Raw genomic sequence first — 15,237 nt, 5'->3', positions numbered from 1 at the left:
TTTGCTGCATTAGACTTGCTCTTAAATTAGATTTTGTATTTTACAAACGAGATCACATGAGGTAAACTATGCCGAAAGGATCAAAACAGTGAAATCGGCCTCGACCGCCGGGTTGGCGTCATCCGCGAAAAGTTTCCGCCGTCGCCGTCGCCGTCGTAGTCTGTCTCCGTTCCTTCTTTTGGTCGTGAGGAGGAGGTCGCTGAATGCTACGCCCGGCACCTTTTCGTCAGTTTTGGCACGGTTCTCTCCTATCATGCTCTCCTCCTACCATGCGCTGTGCAGATATTTGTGTAATTGCGTCCAACGAGCACGCCGTATCAATCAACGCAGTATCCATCCATGGAAATATGGATGAATCATGTAGCCCTTTTTTTCTCTCTTTTCAACGGGCTGAGACTCGAATCGCTTCTCCGTGGCGCATTGCTCATCGGAAGGGGGTGTACAAGTTGAAGGCCATATCTTCTGCATGCACGTGTGGCGTGCGTGCTCCAAGTTATCCAGAAGCACTGCTTTTCACAACAAGGATAACTTGAAACATATCGCGAGTATACGCTTTTTCCACGTCCACCGGCTAGTTCACGTTCGACCTGATCTGCCGCGTAAGCCTTAGCACCAGTCAATCCTGCTTGTGTGGCGCTGGGTGCGGCAAATATCCCCAAGAGAGACTGAAATTCATATCTTCCCGTTTTCGGGCAACCGTCGCGCAAAAGATCGATATTATACGGAAAGCGAAGCACGCCAGCTTGTGCCGAAAGCTCATGCGCTGTCTTGTCTTCTTTGGAAGCTTCCCCGTGATTTCAGGCATAATAAATTTACTTCGACGAAAATGTCTAGAACACATCTACATGTGTTCTAATCTAATGAAACATAATAAAAAAAACAATGTTCTTATGAATCTTCGCATAAGATCAGTGATATATGATTTAAATGTGCAATATTTACAACACATTTAGATGTCCTTTAGCAAACTGTTTACTTTTACTAGATAGCTAGTGTTACCGTTGTGTAAAGTTGGGCTAAAGCAAGTACGCGTAAATGAAGAAAAAAAAATGGAACACAAACAAATCTTCAAATGTTTATTCAGCACGTATAAGAAAAGTTATATATGTGTACTTTAAAAGACAACAAGTATTTGCAAAATAGAAACAAACAAAAAAAAGGTACTACAAAACTTGAAGAATACCAATAAAAACCTGTAGAGAAAAGCACAAATAGTGAGAAAAGGGAAAACCCGATGGAAAACCAAACGAAGGGCCCCTAAAACCAGTTCCTCTTTCCTGTGGAAGGTTCCCAAAATGGCTGAAATGGGCCAGCCTAGTCACTGAATGATACATATGAGAAATCAATCTATCTCGCGGTAAGCAAGATATAGCATCATATACACCTAAATAGTTCATCCCATACTATTTTTATTATCTTAACACGCACACATGCAACATCATCAAAGCCCACCACAACAAGCATAAGAATTATTTTCCTGTATTAATTGATCCCCACTAATTCTACTTATTTTAACATGCACACATAATCCATGCACATGTATCACCTCAATAAAGGCCCACCAAACACGCATGGGAAAAAGTCCATTATATTACACCAACTATATCCAATAAATAGTTATCAACTATGTAATAAACCAATACAATATGTAATATGTATTTTAGCATTTTTATATAAGTAATCCAATTGTTTCATACAACCAAATTTTACTGAAATATATTGCCCCTAAATAGTTCATCCTCACTACTTTTATTATCTTAATATGCACATGTGCCACATGATAAAAGGCCCACCACAACATGCATAATAATCGATTTTCCTTATTAATTGATCCCCACTAATTCTATTTCTTTCCACATTCACACATAATCCATGCACATATGTCACCTTATCAAAGGCCCACACCAAACATGCATAGGAAAATTTCCATTATATTATACTGCATATATTCAATAAATAGTTTTCAACTATGCAATGAAGCAATACGATATGTAATATGTAATTTTAGTTTTCATACACTATTAATCCAAATGTTTCATACAAACAATTAAAAAAATGTTTTGTACAACTAAATTTTACTGAAATATATTGCAACATATTCCCACCGCAACGTACGGGGTATCATCTAGTTTTTGTCACGAATACTCAAAGACCGCGTATCATTTCATTGATAGGTAGAAAGAAACAAAAGTGAGATACATCAGAGAATGGAGGAGCACCACACAAGGTCTGGGAAGAGCGGAAAGGGATACAACACGACACAAACTCTCTAAGCTAAAATCTAGCATCAAAGACAAAGAGATGAGATAAATGGCATCAATACCACGTCGCAACCAATAGTAGGCACCAACATCACACGACCATGACACCAAGACTGACCAGATCAACATACCTCCCACCTCAAACGCCTAGAGATCGACAAGTAGGAAGCATGATCTGGCTGAACTGGAGAGGGAAGCTATCGAGGGAGTGTCACCCATGTCGTACATTATGCCTTGGATGCTTAGGCTATCAGCAAGATACCATACCATCAATGCTTCCAAGATCTTCGAATCCAAGACCAAACGTACCACGAGTAACCAAGACAATGCCTTCATGAAGGGTACGACGCCGAGCCGTCGTCATCGTCCGGTCCGAGGTAGTAGACCTAGGGTTTCCCCAACACTCAAGACATACAAGAGTCGAGGACAACGCGTTCAAGAAGGGGGCGACACCCGCATGTGTGGTCGCTGCCAGCATTGACAAGCCGAGCAGGGATTTCGCCCCGGCCAAAGGCTGAACAATCCCAGACACAAGTGCATTAAGATCCGAATATGTGGACACCGTCGCTCTCCAGAACCGTCGTCGTCGGAAAGAGAGTTGCGCTCATCACCAAGGAAGGTGACACCGGGCGTAACCAGATGCTCCATCAATGCCATCAACCGCAAAACACCGTGGGTAAGATCTGGCCAGGGAGGCCTGAAATTACGACCATCAACAGCACCATGGCCAGCCTAAAGCGAGGAGGCCTGGCTGGGTTAAGCTATGTCGTCGAGAGAATGCCGGACAACCGACGAGTGTTGGAAATATGCACTAGAGGCAATAATAAATTAGTTATTATTATATTTCCTTGTTCATAATAATCGTTTATTATCCATGCTAGAATTGTATTGATTGGAAACTCAAATACATGTGTGGATACATAGACAACACACTGTCCCTAGTGAGCCTCTAGTTGACTAGTTCGTTGATCACAGATGGTCAAGGTTTCCTGACCATAGGCAAGTGTTGTCACTTGATAACGGAATCACATCATTAGGAGAATCATGTGATGGACATGACCCAAACTATGAACGTAGCATATTGATCGTGTCGTTTTATTGCTATTGTTTTCTGCGTGTCAAGTATTTGTTCCTATGACCATGAGATCATATAACTCACTGGCACCGAAGGAATACCTTGTGTGCATCAAACATCACAACGTAACTGGGTGACTATAAAGGTGATCTACAGGTATCTCCGAAGGTGTCCATTGAGTTAGTATGGATCAAGACTGGGATTTGTCACTCCGTGTGACGGAGATGTATCTCGGGGCCCACTCGGTAATACAACATCACACACAAGCCTTGCAAGCAATGTGACTAAGTGTAAGTCATGGGATCTTGTATTACGGAACGAGAAAAGAGACTTGCCGGTAACGAGATTGAAATAGGTGTGCGGATACCGACGATCGAATCTCGGGCAAGTAACATATCGACGGACAAAGAGAATGATATACGGGATTGCCTGAATCCTTGACACTGAGGTTCAACCGATAAGTTATTCGGAGAATATGTAGGATACAATATGGGCATCCAGGTCCCGCTATTGGATATTGACCGAGGAGTACCTCGGGGCATGTCTGCATATTTCTCGAACCCGTAGGGTCTGCACACTTAAGGTTCGACGATGTTTTAGTATAGTTGAGTTATATGTGTGGTTACTGAATGTTGTTCGGAGTCCCGGATGAGATCACGGACGTCACAAGGGTTTCCGGAATGGTCCGGAGATGGAGATTGATATATAGGATGACCTTATTTGATTACCGAAAAGTTTTCGCGCATTACCGGAAATGTACCGGGAGTGACGAATGGGTTCCGGATGTTCACCGGGAGGGGGCCAACCCGCCCGGGGAAGGCCATAGGCCTTAGGGGTGTCGCACCAGCCCTTAATTGGCTGGTGGGACAGCTCAAAAGGGCACTATGCGCAGGAGATAGAAAATCAAAGAGAAAAGAAAAAAAAAGAGGTGGGAAGGAAGGAAAGCACTCCACCTTCTAATCCTAGTTGGACTAGGATTGGAGGTGGACTCCTCCACCTCCTTGGCCGGCGGACCCTTGGGGTCTTGGACCCCAAGGCAAGCCTCCCCGCCCCTCCTCCTTTATATAGTGAAGGTCTAGGGCTGATTTGAGACAACTTTGCCACGGCAGCCCGACCACAAGTCATCATGATTTTCCTCTAGATCGTATTTCTGCGGAGCTCGGGCGGAGCCTTGCAGGAGTAGATCCTTCACCACCACCGGAGCGCCGTCACGCTGCCGGAGAACTCATGTACTTCTCCGTCTTGCTTGCTGGATCAAGAAGGCCGAGATCATCGTCGAGCTGTACGTGTGCTGAACGCGGAGGTGCCGTCCGTTCGACACTAGATTGGAGCGGATCGTGGGACGGATCGCGGGACGGTTCGTGGGACGGTTCACGGGGCGGATCGAGGGACATGAGGATGTTCCACTACATCAACCGCGTTTCTTAACGCTTCCTGTTGTGCGATCTACAAGGGTACGTAGATCCAAATCTCCTCTCGTAGATGGACATTAGCATGATAGGTCTTCGTGCGCGTAGGAATTTTTTTTGTTTCCCATGCGACGTTCCCCAACAGTGGCATCATGAGCTAGGTTCATGCGTAGATGTAATCTCGAGTAGAACAAAAGGGTTTTGTGGACGGTGATGTTCGATTTGCTGCCCTCCTTAGTCTTTTCTCAATTCGGCGGTATTGTTGGATTGAAGCGGCCCGGACTGACATTATTCGTACGCTTATGAAAGACTGGTTTCATCGCTTGACATGCAACCTCGTTGCATAAAGATGACTGACGGGTGTTTGTTTCTTCAACTTTAGTCGAATTGGTTTTGACCGAGGTGGTCTTTGGAGAGGTTAAATAGCAATTTGCACATATCCGTTGTGGTTTTTGCTTAAGTAAGATGCGATCTACTAGATGCCCATAGCAATCACGTAAAACATGCAACAACAATTAGAGGACGTCTAACTTGTTTTTGCAGGGTATGCTTGTGATATGATATGGCCAAAGACGTGATATGATATATTGGATGTATGAGATGATCATGTTGTAATAGTTAATATCGACGTGCACATCGATGGTACGGCAACCGGCAGGAGCCATAGGGTTGTCTTTTAAACTAATGTTTGTGCTTGCAGATGCGTTTACTATATTGCTAGGACGTAGCTTTAGTAGTACGACAACCCCGATGGCGACACGTTGATGGAGATCATGGTGTGGCATCGGTGACAAGAAGATCGTGTCGGTGCTTTGGTGATGGAGATCAAGAAGCACATGATGATGGCCATATCATGTCACTTATGAATTGCATGTGATGTTAATCCTTTTATGCACCTTATTTTGCTTAGAACGACGGTAGCATTATGAGGTGATATCTCACTAAAATTTCAAGACGAAATTGTGTTCTCCCCGACTGTGCACCGTTGCTACAGTTCGTCGTTTCGAGACACCACATGATGATCGGGTGTGATAAACTCAACGTGCACATACAACGGGTGCAAAACAGTTGCACACGCGGAACACTCGGGTTAAACTTGACGAGCCTAGCATGTGCAGACATGGCCTCGGAACACAAGAGACCAAAATGTCGAGCATGAATCATATAGTTGATATGATTAGCTTAGAGATGCTTATCACTGAAACTATTCTCGACTCACGTGATGATCGGACTTGAGATAGTGGATTTGGATCATGTACCACTCAAATGACTAGAGAGATGTACTTTTTGAGTGGGAGTTCTTAAGTAATATGATTAATTGAACTAATTATCATGAACATAGTCTAATGGTCTTTGCGAAATACGATGTAGCTTGCGCTATAGCTCTACAGTTTTTATATGATCCAAGAGAAAATTTAGTTGAAAGTTGATAGTAGCAACTTTGCGGACTCAGTCCGTAAAACTGAGGATTGTCCTCATTGTTGCGCAGAAGGGTTATGTCCTTAATGCACTACTCGGTGTGTGATGACCCACAAGTATATGGGGTCAATCGTAGTCCTTTAGATAAGTAAGAGTGTCGAACCTAACGAGGAGCAGAAGGCTCTAATAAACAGTTTTCAGCAAGGTAATAACTGCAAGCACTAAAAGTAGCGGTAACAAGTGATGGTGTAGCCAGGTGAAACATAGCAAGCGAAAAGTAACAAGTAACAAGTAGTAGCAACGGTGCAGGAAGTGGCCCAATCCCTTTTGTAGCAAGGGACAGGCCTGAACAAAGTCTTATAGGAGGAAAAACGCTCCCGAGGACACACGAGAATTTCTGTCATGCTAGTTTCATCATGTTTATGTGATTCGTGTTCGTTACTTTGATAGTTTGATATGTGGGTGGACCGGCGCTTGGGTACTGCCCTTACTTGGACAAGCATCCCACTTATGATTAACCCCTTTCGCAAGCATACGCAACTACGAAAGAATAATTAAGACAACGTCTAACCATAACATTAAACTAGTGGATCCAAATCAGCCCCTTACGAAGCAACGCATAGACTCGGGTTTAAGCTTCTGTCACTCTAGCAACCCATCATCTACTTACTACTCCCCAATGCCTTCCTCTAGGCCCAAATATGGTGAAGTGTTATGTAGTCGACGTTCACATAACACCACTAGAGGAAAAGACAACATACATCATATCAAAATACCGAACGAATACCAAATTCACATGACTATTATCGGCATGACTTATCACATGTCCTCGGGAACAAAAGTAACTACTCACAAAGCATAATCATAATCATGATCATAGGTGTAATGAATAGCATCAAGGATCTGAACATAAACTCTTCCACCAAGTAATCCAACTAGCATCAACTACAAAGAGTAATCAACACTACTAGCAACCTTACAAGTACCAATCGGAGTCGCGAGACGTCGATTGGTTACAAGAGATGAACTAGGGATTGGAGAGGAGATGGTGCTGATGGAGATGTTGATGGAGATGAATCCCCTCCGACGAGCGGAGTGTTGGTGATGACAATGGCGACGATTTCCCCCTCCGGGAGGGAAGTTTCCCTGGCAGGATTGTCCTGCCGGAGCTCTAGATTGGATCTGCTCAAGTTCCGCATCGTGGCGGCGGCGAAACCACGAAAAAGCTCCTCCTTGATTTTTTTCTGGAACGAAACCCTTCATATAGCAAAAGAGGGGGGCCAGTGGGCCATCGGGGAGCCCACAAGCCATGTAGCCGCCACCAGGGGGTGGCGGCTACCAGGCTTATGGGGCCCTGGTAGCTCCCCTCTGGTACTTCTTTCGCCCAATATTTTTTATATATTCCCAAAAATTCCACGTTGATTTTCAGGGCATTTGGAGTTGTGCAGAATAGAGGACTCAGACTTGCTCCTTTTCCAGTCCAGAATTCTAGCTGCCGGTATTCTCCCTCTTCAAATAAACCTTGCAAAATAAGAGAGAAAAGGCATAAGTATGGTACCACAAGGTAATATAACAGCCCAAAGAGCGTAAATCTCTACTATTAAAGCAGGATCGAACGTCGTGATGGTTCAACCAGCTGGATGGTTCGACCTCCCAGCGATCCCACGTACTCGATCCCAAGTATAGAAAGAAACCGCTCCTCGCAGCACGCCCCCGCGCCGCTCCTCTCATTCGCTCGGCACCCCCACCCCCACCCCCACCCCCGCGCAGTGCCGCTTCTCTCGTTCGCTCGGCACTGCCCCCCCCCCCCCCCCCCGCCCCCCGCCGCTCGGTGCCACCGCCACCGCACCCTCTCCCTTCCCACCGGCCCTCCTCGCGGCTCCTTTCCCCGTCGCCCTCGCGCCGCCATCCCCGCCTCCTCATCCCGTGGATGCGGCTCATGGCGCTAGGGCCCGGGCGCGTGGGCGCCGCCGCGCTAGCAGAAGATAGATCCCGCTCGGGGACACTCGACGTCGTGCTCCCCGACGGACGGCGCATGAGAGGCCGGCCTCCGCAACGTGCTCCTCTTCCACTCACTGTCGCCCCGCCGCCTTCGCTCGCCCATTGCGCCGTCCCGTCGTCTCCCCCTCCACGCCCCCCTGGGTGCTCAACAAGATGAGAGCGGCTCGCCGTCGGCCCTACCAATTAGCAGAAGCAGGGTAGGAGGACGGCGGCGGGAGTGGTGCGTCGCCGGCTCTCCCTCGCCGGCGTCAGCGCCCCTCACGGCGGCGGCATATGTTAGATCCCTCCCGGCGTGATAATGGCCGCCACGCTGGTGGCGTCCCCCTTCCCCATGCTCCCCTCGCCCTCCTTCCCCCTCAGCACGTCACGCGCCGTCTTCACGACCGCACGAGACCGTCGCCGCGTCCTTCTTTGGACGGCGGCGATGATCGAGGGAGCCGTTGGCGCTTGCAAGGCTCTCGATCGATGGACGAGCCAGGTCATCGCTCCTCAGAGCCAGCCCCTCCCTCCGCGTCGGTCCCATGGCGGCCTAGAGACCCCTAACCAGCCACTGCTCCCTTCAATCCCTGACTCTCTCCACGGTGTGCTTGCCTCCTTCTCGCATGCTGCTCCTCCCTCCTCCCAGCACGCTGCTCCCCTCCCCAAGTTACCATGGATTCACGTTGCTGGAGCCCCTCCCCTCCCTCCCTGCTCCGCCTCCCCCCCACAATCTTCACCAGCACGGCGACGGGCCTGGCCACCCCAAGCGCGGCCGCATCCGCTCCAGATCCGGCCAATGTCAAGGTCATACCCATCATGTGCTCGTGTGGAGTGCAGGGTAGCCCAATGCAGCTGGGGTCGGTGTGTCCCGGCTAACGGGGTCGTGCTCACCTTCGGACATGGTGCGAGCGAGGAGATCCGAGGGCTCTCGCCCCTGCTCGTAGCCACGAGCATGGGATTTATAAATTTCTTGTTGCCTTGCATATGCGCCTTCCACTGTCCAGCGTGGTACAGACGTCTCCTCGATGTTGAGGTATTGTCGCTCCATCTTTTCCCTATATCTAACTTTTATGCCCCTGCGTGCAATAGTAGAAGTGTATTAGTGGTTTTAGTATCCTATTGGAAAATTATAGCATCTATGTATTGTAATGGCCTTGGATGTTACTCAATTTATTTGTAGGTGTTGCTACATAATTTTGTGATGCTTTTGAAGGTGTCAGTCATTTCCATCCCACTACAGAGTCGAGATGCTTCGCGTTTAACTGGTAGAGAAGTTTCGCCTAAATGCCAATGCCGAAGAGAGCAAAGGTGCTATTTTGGCTTCCTTCTTCGATTTCATAAAGTGCAAAATAACAGGGTGTTTAGACACTGAGATAGTTGGTTCCTCAGCCGCACAGTTAGTAGGATTAAGTAGACTGAACTGATGCCTTATTTGAGCTGCATCAATCATAGTGTTAGCTGTGTGTTCTCTTTGTTTTGGGGGGAAATGGCAAAAACCAACCTGCAGGGTTTCCAAATACCGAATTGCGAGCTTAATCCTCATGTTCAAGCAAACATCAGCAAGTGTAAATGCGGTTTCAAATAGAGGAGCCCAGGCTCTGATGCCCACTTGCCTAATTTTGAATGCAGTGTCTCTTTCTTTTTTGGCTCTTAAGTGCTGGATGCATAACCTAGAATTAAGGGCTATCCAATTGAGCTTTAATCAACTTTGAGCCAACTAGGCTTACTTATTTGACATGTTCAATAGTATATTGAAAATTCCATTTTCTGGTATACTACGTAAGAGAAATGACGTTGCATTTCATTGATGTTCCTCAATCATAATGAACGGACATCTCACCAAATGATTATTGATGAATCGGGACATGTGAAAGTGAATGGAAACTATCAAAATAGAGAATCTGATTAGTTATTTGCACAAACACTCAATTCTTATGTTGTAAGTTTTGCTATAACAATGTCTAAGAAAATAAAGTATGTTCCGACTGCCAGGGATGTATGACCATGCTATTTAACGCAATGAATAATTTGATTCGTCATGGTCGTATGGAAGCTAGAATAATTTTGCTGTGAATTTTTCAAAGGCATCCAGTCTTGTATATAGTATTCTTATATCATTTAACTGATGTGTTCTTGCATCATTCTTCTACTTTCAGAGCATGCCTGAGGGTCGATTGGGAGGTGCAGAGTAGTGAATTAGTGCATCAGTGCATCGGGTCCCTCGGGAAGGTGTTGCGGTCAGTGGAGAATTGGGAAGGTTTGTTTGTTTCAGGACCATAGCCTAGCCTAGCCAACTATTTCAATGGGGAGGGCTGATATATGTTCCAAATGCACATATTAATAAGCATATATACATCCCATGTATATGCAGCCTACAAATTATATGCATCGAAGTATTCATCTCTGCAGTTTTTTTGGTTTTTTTTGGCACCTTAGGCTCACATGAGCGCCAAGGTGGAGTCTTTGCAGAAGTTGTTCACCCCGAAGGTCGTCTTCTCCAAGGCCTCCCTAGACATCGAGCAGGATCGCTCCATCAAGGTATCTACCCAAGTTTCCAATTACCAAACTTATCTTTTCATTTGGGCCAGAAGACAATAGCTTTGTCTTAATAATTTGAGTCCATTAATAATTTTTCTTCTTTGTTCGAGTTGAATATGTGAAGACTCCCATGGAGCAATGTCGTCTTCTCGGGCTGCAATTATATGCCTAGGGGTGGTCAAACTGAAAAGTTCAGGGAAGATTCACAATATATGTGGTAGTGCTGAACATTGTTTCGCCGTTCATCGAATGTGGTAGTGCGTATAAGGTTATAGACTCGGGTTAATCTGAAAATCTATCTGTAATTTGGTTTTACAACGTCTAAGTGTCAATGATGTCTAGAATTGTTGTAGATTAATTAGTTATTATGGATTCATGGTACCATGTAGTGGTACATTGATTATCTGGCGTTGAGTAATTAATCGATTTCAGGTTTTGGATTGGATAGGGAGCCTCTTTCGGAGTGAACCACATCATAATGCATCCTACATAGCTGCCATGGATGAATTACGGTACAACTTCAGTCTTCTTTTCACCAATTTGTTTACTGACTATGTCTGCCCTTGAGATGAACTGCTTAAACAGTCAGATAGCTACCATTATTTTTTACATATTTCTTCCTCATGTACTCGTAGATCATATTGTTCTTTGCTATCAGTGGTTACTTTTGTTTGTGCTATCAACTTAGTTAATCATTATTTGTGTTGTCAGCTTGGTTATTCATTCGTTGTGCTACCGACTTTCCCTAATTCACCTAGACTGTTTTACATGTCCATCGTAGAAAATTTCAATTTTCACCTATGAGTACACTTGCAATTTTGAAACATTAATGTAGTTGAACACATTTTGATAGAAGAAGTGAGGTGCCAGCAATGGACTTTCTATGACCGCTTATTCTTGGTAGAGGAGTTCAAGCAGTTCATTTTTAGCCTTGTTTCTTTTGTTTTTGGAATACGCTAACTTTCTAATCGCGCGAGAGGAAGATATTGATTTATTGTTTACCACCAAGTGCTCTGGTGGTGGCTGGCCAGTCACTCCCTCCAAATCATGTAGTTGTGTACGGGTTTGATGGACGCGTGCGCCGACTCAAATAGACGGACTCCACGATCACCATGCATGGCTTCAAGTCTCGCTATTGGAAGTTATCGTAGCCTCAACAAAACTGAGCCCACAACCGACCATCACCGTCACCTCTTTTCCGTGGTCGTTCTTCCCCCTCCCATAAAGTATTTGTCAATTTTATTCACCATTGCGATCATACTGAATAGTTATGCATGCTATAATAGGTGTCTTCCTTCTACTAATAATTCATATCTTTCTATTTGAGCATGATTATTTTCCTTCGGTATGAACATGGCACTTCATTCTCAAGACCCTCCCTGTGTTGTTGCTGCTATCATGTCGATATTTTAATATTAGGAGGTGGGGAGAGCAAGGAGGTTGCTGATTTTTCGGGAAGCGGTGGCGATCTGACATGGATTACGTGGGATGAGAAAGATCAAGCTCGACAAGAAGGTCAGTTGTCCACCGTCTCAAAATTGTTTTATTTTCCTTACTTTTGAGAACGAAGAGGGTGACTTTGTTGCTATTCTTGGTTGTAGTTGTGAATGTGAGGACAGGAGAGGAAGGTGTAGATGACGGTGCGGGGGTGTGCTTGCTGCTGGCACCTTATGCGGCTCCTCTACCACCTTGAGTAGAAGGTCTGCACTGTTAACAAGCGTATTGCTTGTTTCTTTCATTTTGTGTATGCATACTTGGTATCATGGGCTCAAATACTGTTTTGGTAGAAAATTCTATTTTTGTGATAAGTCCGTTGCTCAATTGGGAAAATATCTGATGCGTGGAGAGGAGTTAAACTTGAGGGCAGCAACGGCTTGCTGATTGTTATCGTTGCATAAGTTTGGGGCATGCTAACAATTGTACATATCCCTGAGCTAGAGTTGGAAAAAACCGGTGCGAACTTTATTGTATGTGTGAGAATCATTAGTGTGTACCTTGGTACCTACAATAATATTCAAGAGACGTATGGTGAAGAGTCTCTGGTAACTTAATTTTTAAGCGCACCCAGAAGAGTTAATACCATGTACTATTTGTTCCACGTGCATGAACATAATTGCAGCAAGAAGTTTGCCTCTGCTTTCTTGTTGGACCTAGAAGTTGCAAGGGTTCTGATGAAATCTAATACTACAATGTGGTAGATGGTACTATATGCAGAGTGTATGGCCATGGTGGAAGAGGACCACGAGCATCACTGGTGCCGAAACGAAGCTCAATGCTCCCCACATGCATCATATGGTCACTAGGTAGATGCTCAATGTTTTGAACCAGAAAGGATGATGTTGGATACTAATGTTGATCGCAAGCAAGTTAGTTAGTGGAATAATTTTGAGTCTTGCATATTTGCAGCTTAGTTAGTGGAATAATCTGTTTCGATGGCAACTTGCCATAGACTATTTACAGTTAAATACTAAGAAATAAGATAATAAATATTCATTCAGGATCATCTATGGATCAACTGAGGAAGCATAAATGAGGAGGTGGTAAGTTTCAGCCATTTTGTAGATTTGATAAAGTTTTAAAATGTTCCAAGGTGGGATGACAAATTTCTGAAGTGGTGGCAATGCTGAGCAAATGGCAAGCTGAGACTATTGCTAGAGTTGCTGAAGTTTCAAAAGGTTGCAAGATGAGATGAAAAACTTCTAAAGTGAGGACAATGCTATAGAGTTAGGGTGAATGAGGAGAATAAAAAATGAAAGGGAAGTAGGGTTAAGGATAAAAATGTTGTTTTCTTTTCTTGGAAGGAGATGGTGGTAAGGAATTATGAGAAAAATGTGGAGAATATGTATCTTTATCTTCATATGAATGGGTAGTACATGTTTCTATGCTCGCTGTACATTTTTTATTTTGATAATTAGATTGCGTGTATAAAGATGTATGTCTCTTTTTAATGATTTGACGATTGCTCACCACACTTGTCGCGGGGTTTATAAAAGCCTATGTCATATACGGTTGTTGAATCATTAGATTTTTATTTTTAGGAATAAATCATTAGAATATATATGTCCTGCTTGTAACACATGTGCAATTGACTATTTTAAAAGAAAAGAGGTGAAAAATGCGCAGGAGCAATAGTAAAGCTGTTGCACAGATAATACAAAAGGTGCATTTCTATATATATTTATTTTTGCAGAGTATGAGAGAGGCGAAGATGGATTAGGTTGACGTTTAAAAAGACCATCAACAATGGTCCCCACACAATGTTGTTCGACATGGTAAAGAATTCATCGAGTTGTATGTAACGACATGGAAATATATATGTCATCAGATCAAACATTAAAAGGCCGTAGCAACGCACGGGCATTCTACTAGTATCAACATGAAAGCATGATGCAAAATGTACGTATCAACTCCCCCAAGCTTAGACCTCGCTTGTCCTCAAGCGAAAACCAAGTTCCATAAACATGTCCACATGTTTAGGGATGAAGGTGTCGATAAAACATAATACGGACATGGGGGCATCATGATCACACATAGAACAACAATACATCATAAAGATTCTTATGGGAAAGTAACAATTTCTTCACAAAGCAAAGTATGAAGCAAAAACCTTACCGAGAAGTAGCCAACAACAGTCCATAGTCATTGAAGCAATTGCAATTTATCATAACATCAAAAAGAGTCAAATAAGAGCTTGTAAAGCAAACCCACATACTCAATCATCTCTTTTGTTTTCCACAATTGTTACAACTCACGTGGTACCCATGGTATCAAAGTTTCAGCTGGACACAGAGGAAGATAGGGGCTTATAGTTTTGCCTCCCAACCATTTTCCTCACGGGTAAAGTTAGCAATAATAAAGCATAAGTACTCATCTCCAAGTTGATATATGAATATAGATCTTTCCCAAGCATGTGACGGTAGCCAAGACAAAGGCAAAATAAGGAATTGGTGAAGATCACCATGACTCCTTCAAGGGCAAAAATTAAAGGTACAAGATAGGCCCTTCGCAGAGGGAAGCAGAGGTTGTCATGCGCTTTTGAGGTTTGGATGTGTGTCCTCTTAGTGCGGAGGAACGTCACTTTATATTGCCTCATGTGATAAAGAACTTTATTATACAGTCTCTCGCTTTTATGTCTTCCTCATCACAGGTTCGTATAAAGCTTATTTTCCACACACTAATAGATCATACATATTATAGAGCAATTTTTATTGCTTGCACCGATGACAACTTACTTGAGGGATCTTATTCAATCCATAGGTAGGTATGGTGGACACTCATGGCAAAACTGGGTTGAAGGTTTATGGATACACTAGTAGTATCTCTACTTGGTGCGGGAGTTTTGGCTGATATGAGGGGGAAGCAAACGTCACATGCTAAGGGATCTCTAATCATGTAACATTGTTTGGAATCAAGCAAACACAATTCATTATGTTGTCTTCCTTGTCCAACATCTACTTCTAAGCATGTAATAGTTTGGTGAATGCTCACAATTATAGAAGGTGTCTAAGATGATATATTTATATGTGAACCTCTCTTTCCTTATTAATTCTTATTA

General features: G+C 44.2%; 1 long non-coding RNA gene across 5 annotated transcripts; it reads left to right on the top strand.

Annotated features, from left to right (window-relative positions):
* The first annotated feature begins 10,911 nt into the window (after positions 1–10,911).
* On the top strand, positions 10,912–13,545 carry LOC123415296. 5 transcript variants are annotated; one of them, XR_006615030.1, is made up of 4 exons: positions 10,912–10,950; positions 11,115–11,194; positions 12,102–12,197; positions 12,284–12,652. It is a non-coding gene; the product is annotated as an uncharacterized LOC123415296 (long non-coding RNA). The 5 variants fall into 5 exon arrangements; XR_006615042.1 differs by lacking the exon at positions 10,912–10,950 and adding an exon at positions 13,181–13,545 and having other exon boundaries at positions 10,977–11,194; positions 12,284–12,382; XR_006615036.1 differs by lacking the exon at positions 10,912–10,950 and having other exon boundaries at positions 10,977–11,194; positions 12,284–12,382; positions 12,470–12,652.
* Positions 13,546–15,237: the final 1,692 nt, after the last annotated feature.

This window comes from Hordeum vulgare, chromosome 1H (assembly GCF_904849725.1).
Source record: "Hordeum vulgare subsp. vulgare chromosome 1H, MorexV3_pseudomolecules_assembly, whole genome shotgun sequence".
NCBI classification, from domain to species: Eukaryota; Viridiplantae; Streptophyta; class Magnoliopsida; order Poales; family Poaceae; genus Hordeum; species Hordeum vulgare.
The sequence above is the reverse complement of the archived record's forward strand: the minus strand, read 5'-3'. Positions and strand labels throughout refer to the sequence as shown.